The sequence below is a fragment of the Piliocolobus tephrosceles genome, chromosome 1 (assembly GCF_002776525.5).
Source record: "Piliocolobus tephrosceles isolate RC106 chromosome 1, ASM277652v3, whole genome shotgun sequence".
NCBI lineage: Eukaryota > Metazoa > Chordata > Mammalia > Primates > Cercopithecidae > Piliocolobus > Piliocolobus tephrosceles.
The window spans coordinates 83,006,296-83,018,641 of record NC_045434.1 but is presented as its reverse complement, the minus strand read 5'-3'; the positions used below and the strand labels follow the sequence as shown (position 1 = coordinate 83,018,641).

At 46.9% G+C, this 12,346-nt stretch overlaps 1 long non-coding RNA gene across 1 annotated transcript; it reads right to left on the bottom strand.

The window, feature by feature from the left end:
* Positions 1-627: 627 nt before the first annotated feature.
* On the bottom strand, positions 628-6,891 carry LOC111536994. The gene is made up of 4 exons (XR_002729879.1): positions 6,416-6,891; positions 3,551-3,808; positions 1,265-1,429; positions 628-692 (listed from the first exon to the last, which is right to left on the bottom strand). It is a non-coding gene; the product is annotated as an uncharacterized LOC111536994 (long non-coding RNA).
* Positions 6,892-12,346: the final 5,455 nt, after the last annotated feature.

The window sequence follows — 12,346 nt, the reverse complement described above, 5'->3', positions numbered from 1 at the left end:
TGGTGGGCACCTGTAGTTCCAGCTACCCAGGAAGCTGAAGCAGGAAAATTGCTTGAACCCATGAGGCAGAGGTTGCAGTGAGCTGAGATAGCGCCACTGCACTCCAGCCTGGATGACAGAGTGAGACTCCATCTCAAAAAAAAAAAAAAAAAAGAAAGAAAAAAACAAGAAAAGAAAATGTGTTGCCAGAAAGAGGGTAAGTAAGTGAGTTGGGTGGGCCGGAATCATTAAACCTTCAGGCCACTATCACATAGTGTCACTCATTGTCATGTGATTATAGATATTACTGACTAAGGCGGTCTTTAGAAAGAATATCTGAAGTTTTTGATTTGTTTATTCTGTTGTGAGGTAATATTCTAAAGAGGTTAATTATACCTCTAAAAACTGTGTTGTTTGAAAATTAGCTGGGTGTGGTGGTGGACTCCTGTAATCCCAGCTACTTAGGAGGCTGAGGCAGGAGAATCGCTTGAACCTGGGAGGTGGAGGATGCAGTGAGCTGAGATCGTGCCACTGCAATCCAGCCTGGGCAACACAGTGAGACTCTGTCTCAAAAAAATAATAAATAAATAAATAATTAAATAAATAAATGTGTTGTTTGAAGGACTTAATAAAGCAATAAAATATTCATGGAATATACTAGATTTAATTATGTTTAAACTTCTCATCAAGTAAAGATTTGTTTGCAGACAGTTCTCTAATAAAAACACGAAAAATCTTTCAGGAAACTAAACCCGTGAGTTTGCCATATTGAATTTAAGCTTCTAAGTATTGGTTTATATTTAACTCTGGCTTTAAACTGTGTGATATGACTTCTGCATCTCCCAAAAGATTTGGTACCTTCCTACCTCCACCCTTTTGCTCAAGTTCCCTTTGTTTGAATTGCCCTCCCCACGTTCATCTATCCAAATTCTACCTTCAATTGAATGTCACTGTCTGCAGGGGTCTTCCCTACTAGCTCTATCTGAAGGTAGTTTCTCTTGTCTTTGAATTCCCACAGCCCCCTCACTAGGACTAGACACTCATCAGAGAAGAGCTTATAGCAGCATAATTTCCTGACCATTTGTTGCATTTTCCCTTCCTATGTCTTCATTTTCCCATTTTAAGAAAATAGGCTCTTCTGTGCCTTTGCCTCAGGAAAGGTTAAGTCACAGGGCTTCAGGCACTTAAATCCAATATCATTCAGATAGAGATTAAGCTGCTATAACACAGACCCCCAAAATGCAGTCATGCAAAAAGGGTAGAAGCTTATTTCCCTCTCATGAACCAATCTGGAGGTGGGCAGCAGTGGTTTGAAAAAAGAAAGCTGCTTGGCTCCACGTTGTTATTCAGAAAACCAGGTTTCTATCTTGTCTGTTGTTCCTCCGTCTTCTAGGGTATTGTCTTCATCTGCATGGTTGCAGCTGGAACACTATCCCCTTTGTGCTCCAGCCTATGGAAAAGGTAAAGAATTTAGAAAAGCATATGCTTCATGTTTTATGGCCAAGGCTTGGAAATGACGCACATCACTCGCACTCACATTCCATTGTCTGGAATTACATCATATGGATGCATCATATAGATGCATCTAGCTAGAAATGTGTTCTCTCTCTAGAGCAGTGTGTGCTTATTTAAAAGTCAAGTATGTGGCCAGACGTGGTGGCTTACGCTTGTAATCCCAGCACTTTGGGAGGCCGAGGCGGGTAGATCATGAGGTCAGGAGTTCGAGACCAGCCTAACCAATATGGTGAAACCCCATCTCTACTAAAAATACAAAAAATGCAAAAATCAGTTGGGCATGGTGGCGGGCACCTGTAGTCCCAGCTACTCAGGAGGCTAAGGCAGGAGAATCACTTGAATCGCTTGAACCCGGGAGGCAGAGGTTGCAGTGAGCTGAGATTACGCAACTGCACTCCAGCCTGGGTGACAGAGTGCGTCTCCATCTCAAAAAACAAACAAACAAAAAAACCCCTCAATTATTAGGAAGGAGGGGAGAAGATATTTTGAGGCATAACTAGCCGCCGACTACATTTTATGTTTTGGCTTTAGTTTTCTCAGAGCTGGTGTCATTGAAGAGATTATGCTGAGTGCTTCTGGGAAGTGGGGTAAGCAGTAAGACCAAGAAGAGAGAGTTCAGGGAGAGAAGAGGGCTCCTGCACCAGTGATCTATTGCTACATAATAAAACATCTCAAAAATGTTAGTGTTAAATATTGACAACATAGGTGAGCCGGGTTGTGATTTTAAAAAATTAAAAAAGAAAAAAATATTGACCACGTATATTATGCTCACAGATCTACTATTTTTGTAGCATTTGGTGGAGACAGTTTATTTCTACCCTACTCAGTATCAGCTCAAACATCTCAAAGCCTGGGTGCTGAGATCATCTGAGGGCTCTCTCAGTGACCTGTCTGGTTATTGCGGGTTGTTGGTTGGGACTTTAGTTTGTCTTGTGGCTAAAACACCTACATATGGCCTTTCTGTATGGATGTGTGGCTTTCCCATAGCCTGGGGCATGGGTTCTAAGAGCAAGCCTCCTGAGAGCAATTATAAGCAGACACTTATTGCCTTTTATTTTTATTATCTTTTTATTTATTTTTTGAGATGGAGTCTCACTCTGTTGCCCAGGCTGGAGTGCAGTGGCACAATCTCAGCTCATTGCAACCTCGGTCTCCCAGTCTCAAGCGATTCTCTGCCTCAGCCTCTCCAGTTGCTGGGATCACAGGCGCACACCACCACACCCATCTAATTTCCTATTTTTAGTAGAGGCAGGGTTTCACCATGTTGGCCAGACTGGTCTTGAACTCCTGACCTCAAGAGATCTGCCTGCCTTAGTTTCCCAGAGTGTTGGGATTACAGCCGTGAGCCACAGTGCCTAGCTTATTGCCTTTTATTTATTTTATTATGTTTCATTTCATTTTATTGTTTTGAGAGAGTCTTGCTGTGTCGCCCAGGCTGGAGTGCAACGGCGCAATCTTGGGCTCACTGCAACCTCCGCTTCTTGGGTTCAAGTGATTCTCCTGCTTCAGCCTCCTGAGTAGCTGGGACTACAGGCACCCACCTCGGCCTCCCAAAGTGTTGGGATTACAGGCATGAGCTACTGCACCCACCCAATTTTAAATCTTAAGCATTTATTTTACTTATCACCTATGTAAGAAAAAATATAACCACCTCACCAGAGAGAGATACCACTGCTTAGGATGAGGCTGAATTTATTTAGGTAAAAAATAGTGAGTCGATTTAAAGAAGTACCTTAAGTAAATAAATCTGAGTGAGGACTAGAGAAGGCTCTGCAGCAAGTTCAGGGTGCAGTGCAAGCTACTCTTTCTCTTGGCCCTTATGATCCACAGACCCAACAATATCCGAGTGTCTGTGGCAATGGGGATGCTATATGGAGGCCCTGGGAAGCACCAGTAAGAGAATCACAGCACAGGCCTCTAGGGTTTGGGAACAGATGCACAGCCTGTTCCACAGATACCTGTTCTTCTGGCTTGCTGCTGGTCCCTGGTAGAAACAGAACACCTAGTTAGGGGTCGTGAAGTGGCCGCATACACACTGCAGTATTGTCTTACTTACCCCGCCACTGGACTGGGCACGTGCAGCAGCAATCTCTAATCATGTGGAGACTGCATATGTACACTGGGCTGGAGCAGGCTCAGACGGCACAAGTGAGCTGTGCGAGCAGGTGGCGCAGACTCCTTCAACAGTGATTCTTGCCATATTGCCTGTTTTCCTTCATTCCTGGGACCTCATAGAAAGTTCTTTGTGTCGGCCGGGCACTGTGGTTCAAGCCTGTAATCCCAGCACTTTGGGAGGCCGAGGCGGGCGGATCACCTGAGATGAGGAGTTTGAGATCAGCCTGGGCAACGTGGTGAAACCCCGTCTCCACTAAAAATACAAAAATTAGCCCAGTGTGGCCTGTAATCCCAGCTACTCGGGAGGCTGAGGCATGAGAATCACTTGAACTCAGGAGGCTAAGGTTGCAGTGAGCCCGAGATCACACCATTGCACTCCAGCCTGCACGACAGAGCAAGACTCTGTCTCAAAAGAAAAAAAAAAAAGTTCTTGTGTCAGTTGTGTCAGTTGACAGAAGAGGAAAAAAATCCAGGCTTGGTTTATAGATGGTTCCTGCACAACAGAGAGTGGACAGCTGGAGCCCTCCAGCCCCCCCCCCAGGGTGGCCCTGAAGGACAAGTGGTGAAAGAAAATCTTCCTGGGGGTCAGAACTTCAAGAGGCACATTTGTTTGTCTACTTTGCCTGGAGAGACAGCCAGATGGAGGGATCTACGTAGATTCACTGGCAAGAACATGGAAGGTGACAAGGAGGTCTGGGGAAGAAGTATGTGGACAGATCTCTCCAAACAGGCCCAGAATATAAAGATATTTGGGTCCCATGTGAATGCACACCAAAGGGTATCACTGCAAAGGAGGCTCTTGACTATCAGGGGAACAAAGCATATTTTCTGGAGGTTAGGCTGTCTCTTTTTCCAGCTACCATTGCTTGCCCCGTGAACCTATGTAACAATGTGGCTGTGTGGCAAGACTGGAGGCTATGCACGAGCTCAACAACATGGACTTCCCCTCACCAAAGCTGAGTAAGCCTACTAACTGCCTAATCTGCCAACAGCAGAGACCAACACTGAACCCACTGTGGCTCCTTGTGGGAACCAGCCAGCCATCTAGTGGCAAATTGATTACACTGGACTTTTTCCATCATGGAAAGGACATTATACACATATTCTGGATTTGCTTTCCCTGTTCATCTTGTTTCTGCCAGCACCACCATGCATGGATTTACAGAGGGCCTTCCTCACCATCCTTAATGCTCTACTCAGTACTGCTTCTGATCAAAAGATGAGCAACAATGGCCTACTGCCCATGGAACAAACTGTTTTTTTGTTATTGTTTTTCTTCTTCTTTTCTTTCTTTCTTTCCTTCCTTCCTTCCTTCCCTCCTCCTTCCTTCCTTCCTTCCTTTTTCTTTTTTTTTTCTGAGATGGAGTTTCACTCTTGTTGCCCAGACTGGGGTGCAATGATGAGATCTCAGCTCACTGCAACCTCTGCCTCCCCAGTTCAAGCAATTCTCCTGCCTCAGCCTGCCAAGTAGCTAAGATTACAGGCACCTGCCACCACACCTTGCTAATTTTTGCATTTTTAGTAGAGAGGGGTTTTTCCTCATATTAGCCAGGCTGGTCTCGAACTCCCGACCTCAGGTGATCCGCCCACCTCAGCCTCCAAAAGTGCTTGGATTACAGGGGTGAGCCACCGTGCCCAGCCCTTGTTTGTTTTTAAAGCAGGATTTCGCTCCGGCACCTAGGTTAGAGTGCAGTGGTGTGATCTCAGCTCACTGTAGCCTCAAACTCTTGAGCAAGTGATCCTCCCAGCTCAGCCACCCAAGCAGTTAGGACTACAGATACACACCACCACGCCTGGCTAATTTTTATTTTATTTTATTATTTTGTTTTGTTTTGTTTGAGACAGGGTCTCGCTTTGTTGCCCAGGCTGGCGTGCAGTGGTGTGATCTCGGCTCACCGCAACCTCTGCCTCTCGGGTTCAAGTAATTCTCTTCCCTCAGCCTCCCAAGTAGCTGGGATTATAGGCGCCTGCCACCAAGCCCAACTAATTTTTGTATTTTTAGTAGAGACAGGGTTTCATCATGTTAGCCAGGCTGGTCTCGAACTCCTGACCTCAAGTGATCCACCCGCCTTGGCCTCCTGAAGTGCTAGGATTACAGGTGTGAGCCACCGCGCCCAGCCACGCCTGGCTAATTTTTGTATTTTTAGTAGAGACGGGGTTTCACCCTCTTGACCAGCCTGGTCTTTAACTTCTGACCTCGTGATCCACCTGCTTCGGCCTCCCAAAGTGCTGGAATTACAGGCGTGAACCACTGCGCCCGATCTCACTTTTTCTCTTCTTTTTTTTCTTTTGTTTCTTCTTTTCTTTTCCTTTCTTTCTTTTTTTTTTTTTTTTTTTTTGAGACAGAGCCTCCCTCTGTCGCTCAGGCTGGAGTGCAGTGGTGCGATCTCGGCTCACTGCAACCTCCACCTCCCGGGTTAAAGTGATTCTCCTGCCTCAGCCTCCCGAGTAGCTGGGGTTACAGGTGTGCGCCACCACGTCTGGCTAATTTTGTATTTTTAGTGGAGATGGGGTTTCACCATGTTGGCCAGGCTGGTCTCGAACTCCTGGCCTCAAGCGAACCGCCCGCCTTGGCCTCCCAAAGTGCTGGATTACAGGCATGAGCCAACACGCCCGACCCCAGAGACCACTTTCGCTGGGCAGAGGGGATGGAGCTGCGGGAAACAGGCTTGCGCGCTGCGGAGCCGGGAATTACTGAGTCCCACGAGGCGCGGGCAGGACTGGCGCGGTTTTTTTCCAGCTCGCGGGCTCTCCGTTCATAATATGACATCTCCAACAGTCAGCTCGGAGGCAGCTGAGCACTAACCCGCTTTGTTTTCCAAAGTGCCACGCTTCACCCACTCGGCAGGATGTGCGGCACCTTCAGGGCCGCAGCTGCAGCTAGCGGGCTCCAGGCGTTCACGTGGCTGGGCCAGGTGCAGGAGGCTGCCCTCACCCGTGGGACGGTGCCCCCCAGGCCCCGGGACGGGAAGGAGCTGAGGCGACGGCGGGAGTGGGCCCTGCCCCCGGGAGGCTGAGGCCTCAGGAGCGGACCTCACTGCAGGCGGCCCGGGTGGGAACGGCGGGGGAGTCCCAGGTCGTGGGGGTGACCCAGCAGCCAGAGCTGGCGGAGATGGGGCCGTAAGGTGGGCAAACCGCGGGAAGGGCGGGTGGCGGGAACCCCCTGGGCAGGCGGGCGCGGGGGGGCGGACCCGGTGGGCGTGGCGGGCTTCGGGGGCGTGGCCTGGGCGCTGAGGCCGTGTCACGTGACAACGACCGAGGCTTGAGGTGCAGTTGGGCGAACCGGAGGCGTCCGGAAGGATCAGTTTCGCGTTTGGGGGAAAGGTCTCTGTGGCACCTGGGGCTGGGGAGGGTGAGCCGGAGGAAGAGCGCCCGGGAGAGGCGGCGATTTCAGAAGTGCCTGAAAAGGGAGAAGCCCGCCCCGGAGCCACGACAGTGGGGACCGCTGGAGAGATGCTGGGGACCGGCCTCCACGACCTGGGGGGGGAGGGGGGAGGGGACGAGCGGCGGGCACCCTGAACCCTCAGTCCTCGAGGCCCTGACAGCGACCCTCTCTCATGCTGACCCCGAGGAGGGGTTGGAAGGAGCAGCTGGCCCCACGCCCGGTTTCCCAAGACTGCGGGCAGCGCTCCTTAGGAGTCCGTCCGGGGCCGGCCGCTTCCGCCACTGACAGCCGAGTCGCCTGGGCTGCAGGAAGGGCCTGGTGCGCGGCCATCTGCTGACCAGTCTGGAGCTAGCGTGGTGGCCTCGGCTGCGTTGACAGTGAGGCTACTGAGCTCTCTTACACGCCATCAGGCTTCACAGGCCCCTCACCCGGCTAAGCCCGGGCATGGCATGCCTTGAGGGTTTCCGGAGTCTGTGACATCTTAGCAGAAATCCAAGCTAGCCCTCCCCACCCGCTCCACTCTACCTTCCCTTCACTTGGAATCGGAACTGTTTTATTTCAGCTCCAAATGTGATGATGATGACCCAATAAAATCCACCGTGAATTGAGCCCTCACTGTGTGTGCCCCGGCATTTGTCATGCGTTCTCTCATATAATCCCCGAACCTCCTACCACTTTCCTTATTTTTGCCTGGCCAGCACTAATTGTAAAACTGAACACTTATTATTACAATGTTTTAATTGACTCAAATTTAAACTTAGAGGTGCTATGCGAAATCACAGGTTTGATGTGCAATGTTTATTTCACTAATTCATATACAGTATATAGACCTTGAAAATGTTTGAAACTGGCCGGGCATGGTGGCTCACGCCTGTAATCCCAGCACTCTGGGGGGACGAGGCGGTCGGATCACCTGAGATCAGGAGTTCAAGACCAGCCTGGCCAACATGGCGAAACCCTGTCTCTACTAAACATACAAAAATTAGCCAGGCGTGGTGGCACGCACCTTTGGTCCCAGTCACTCGGGAGGCTGAGGCATGAGAATCACTTGAACCCGGGAGGCAGATGTTGCAGTGATCCAAGATTGTGCCACAGCACTCCAGCCTGGGCAACAGAGCAACTCCGTCTCAAACAACAACAACAACAACAAAAATACATACATACACACATTTAACAAATTGGATCGGTCTCTTTTCTTTTCTTTTCTTTTTTGAGACTGAGTTTCGCTCTTGTTGCCCAAGCTGGAGTGCAATGGCGCGATCTCGGCTCACCACAATCTTCCCCTCCCCAGTTCAAGCGATTCTCTAGCCTCAGCCTCCCGAGTAACTGGGATTACAGGCGCATGCCACCACGCCCAGCTAATTTTTTGTATTTTTAGTAGAGACGGGGTTTCACTGTATTAGCCAGGATGGTCTCAATCTCTTGACCTTGTCATTTGCCCCCCTCGGCCTCCCAAAGTGCTGTGATTACAGGTGTGCGCCACTGCGCCCGGCCCTTTTTTTTTTTTTTTTTTTTTTGAGACAGGGTCTTACTCTGTCACACAGGCTGAAGTGCAGTGACGCGGTCACAGCTCACTGCAGCCTCAGCCTCCTGGGATTCAGGCGATCCTCTCACCTCAGCCTCTTGAGCAGCTGGGACTGCAGGCGCTCAACAGCACGCCTGGCTAATTTTTGTATTTTTTGTAGAGATGGGTTCCGCCATATTGCCCCAAGCTGTTCTGGAACTCCTGGGCTCAAGCAATCTGCCTGCCTCGCCCTCTACAAGTGCTGGGATTACAGGCATGAGCCACCATGCCCAGTCCTGCCTCATTCTTTTTAATGGTTATGTGGTATTTCTTTTTAAAATTTTTTGTTTGGGTTTTATTTTAGGGTATGTGCCTAGGGTGGACTCGAACTCCTGGGCTCAAAAAATCCGTATGTTATTGTTTTATTTGACTATGAATTATTTAGTTGTTTTATGTTCAGGCAGCTGATGTTTCTAGTTGTATATTTCTATTAATTTTAGCTTAATTCCATTGTGATTGAAGAACATACTCTATGTAATTGCAGTTAACATTTGTTAGGCTTACAAACATCTATACAGCTCTGTAAATGAACAACTTTGGTAAAAATTTTCCTTGTGAATTTGAAAAGAATGAATTCAGTTGTTGAATTCAGAGCTCTATATATGTTAGTTGATGAAGTTTGTTAATTGCATTGTTCAAATCTATATCTTTACTTCTTGTTTTTTCTCTCAGCTGATATAAAATATATATTTTAAAGTCTCCTACAATGATTGTGAATTTATTTGTCTACTTCTCTTTTTAGTTTTCTCTGCTCTGTATATTTTGAACCTGTGCTGTTAGGTGCATACAGATATAGCATTGTGATGTCTTCCTTTTTGATTGCTTCCTTTAGCATTATGAAATGGTCTCTTTACCTCTTGTTATGTTTCTTCCCTTAAAGTGTACTTTTATGTTTGTTTGTTGTTTTTATTTTTGAGATGGGGCCTCACTCTGTCGCTCAGGCTGGAGTGCAGTGGCCTGATCAGGGATCACTGTAGCCTCTACCTCCTGGGCTCAGGAGATCTGGGATCCCATTTGAGCCTCCCGAGTAGCTGGAATTACAGGCCCACACCACAGCCAGCTTTCTTTCTTTCTTTTTTTTTTTTTTTTAGGCAGAGTCTCTCTGTCGCCCAGGCTGTACTACAGTGGCACGATCTTGGCTCAGTGCAAGCTTCACCTCCTGGGTTCACGCCATTCTCTTGCATCAGCCTCCTGAGTAGCTGGGACTACAGGCGCCTGCCACCACACCTGGCTAATTTTTTGTATTTTTAGTAGAGACGGAGTTTCACTGTTGTTAGCCAGGATGGCCTCGATCTCCTGACCTCATGATCAGCCCGCCTCGGCCTCCCAAAGTGCTGTAATTACAGGCGTGAGCCACCACGCCTGGCCTAATTTTTGTATTTTTTGTTTATAGAGGCAGGGTTTCATCCTGTTGCCCAGATGGGTCTGGAACTCCTGAGCTCAAGTGATACGCCTGACTCCGCCTCCCAAAGTGCTGGGACTACAGGCATAAGCCACTGTGCCCAGTCATGTTTTCAGGGAAGATAGTAATATTAAGGTATATTTTTATTTTTCTTCCATTCTTTCTTTGTCCTTTTATGTATTTTATTTATATATATTTTTTGAGACAGGGTCTTGCTGTGTTTCCAAGGCTGGAGTGCCGTGGCCTGATCACGGCTCAGTGCAGCCCCGACCTCCTGGTCTCAGGTGATGCTCTCACCTCAGCCTCCCGAGTAGCTTGGATTACAGGAGTATGCCACCATGCCCAGCCAACTTTTGTATTTTTTGGAGAGGTGGGGTTTTGCCATGTTGCCCAGGCTGGTCTTGAGTGTTTCTGCCAAAAATGCATAACCTGATCTAATCTGGAAACAGCCAACAAACCCAGAATGTGGAACTTTTTTTTTTGAGAAGTTTCACTCTGTTCGCTCAGGAACTTCTGAGCTCAAGTGATCCATCCAACTCCACCTCCCAAAGTGCTGGGATAACAGGTGTGAGCCACTGCGCCCTGCCTCCTCTTGTCATTTTATTTAAAGTGTGCCTATTTTATGTAGCATTGTTTGCTGATTTTTAAAAATAGTCTTAGAATCTTACTTGGAATATTTAATATATTTACATTTTGCATTTGATTATCATATAATTAGGTTTATATTTATTGTATCTTTTTTTTTTTTTTAAGACGGAGTCTCACTCTGTCGCCAGGCTAGACTGCAGTGGTGCAATCTCAGCTCACTGCAACCTCCGCCTCCCAGGTTCAAGACATTCTCCTGCCTTAGCCTCCCGAGTAGCTGGGACTACAGGTATGTGCCACCATGCCCAGCTAATTTTTGTATTTTTTTGTAGAGTTGGGGTTTCACCATGTTGGCCAAGATGTTCTCAATATCTTGACCTTGTGATCCGCCTGCCTCAGCCTCCCAAAGTGCTGGGATTTGGTCCATCTTTTAAATGTTGTTTCCTCCTCCTTTCTTGTCTTCTTTTGGATTAATCAAACACATTTCCTTCTTTTGTTAGTTTTACATTCTTTTTCTGTTCTGTTAGTTATTACCCTAAGGGTTATATAATATAGATACTTGACTTATTATGGTGGAACACAGAGTATTGCTTTAACCACAGCTCCAGTGCTGCAGAACATGTTTTAAGTACATTTATTGCCTCCTACTTTTTCCATTATTGCTGTCATGCATTTTAATTCTATAAATATTTTAAACTCCTTATGTCATTGCAATTATTGGCTTATCCACAGATTTACCTTTCTGTGTTTATTTGTGTTTTTTGTGTTTCTGTGTCTCTCTGGTATGATTTTTCCTCTGCCTGAAATATTCTCTTTTGTAAAATGTATGAACCTGCTTGCAACACAATTCCTCATTTTCTTTTTTTTCTTTTCTTTTTTTTTTTTTTTTGCCCCCAGTCTTTAATTAACCTTCAGTTTGAAAGGAAAATATTGAAGCTATAGAATTCTCGGTTGGCAGATGTCTTTAAAGTGCTCAGAGAGATGTTATTCCATTGTCTTCTGCATTCCATTATGTCTATTTAGAAGTCAGCCAGGCCGGGCGCGGTGGCTCAAGCCTGTAATCCCAGCACTTTGGGAGGCTGAGACGGGCGGATCACGAGGTCAGGAGATCGAGACCATCCTGGCGAACACGGTGAAACCCCATCTCTACTAAAAAAATACAAAAAAAAAAAAAAAACTGGACAGGTGAGGTGGTGGGTGCCTGTAGTCCCAGCTACTCGGGAGGCTGAGGCAGGAGAATGGCGTAAACCCGGGAGGCGGAGCTTGCAGTGAGCTGAGATCCGGCCACTGCACTCCAGCCTGGGCGACAGAGAGAGACTCCATCTCAAAAAAAAAAAAAAGAAGTCAGCCATAAGTCATATTATTGTTCCTTGGTAGGTAAATGTCTCTTTTGTTCTTAAGCTGCTTTTAACATTTTCTCTTTGGTTTTGGTTTTCCTCAGTTTGACTGTGGTGTCCTCAGCTGTGTTTTTCTTCACATTTATCCAGCTGGTGGTTTGTTGAGCTTTTTGAAGTAATAGGGTGAATATCTTCCATCAGTTTTGGAAAATTCCTGGACATTATGTCTTTAAATAATTTTTTCCTGCTCCATTATCACTCTCCTATCCTTCTGTGACTCCACTTTCATACATTCTCTTACCTGATTTTTTTTCCAATTCTTTATTCTCGTTGTGTTTTACTTGGGGTGTTTTCCATAGATTCATATTCCAGGTCAAAAATCCTGTATTCTGCTGTGAAATCTACCTAGAATCTGAGTTCTTAACATCAGATGATAAGTATTTCAGTTCTGGAATATTCATCTG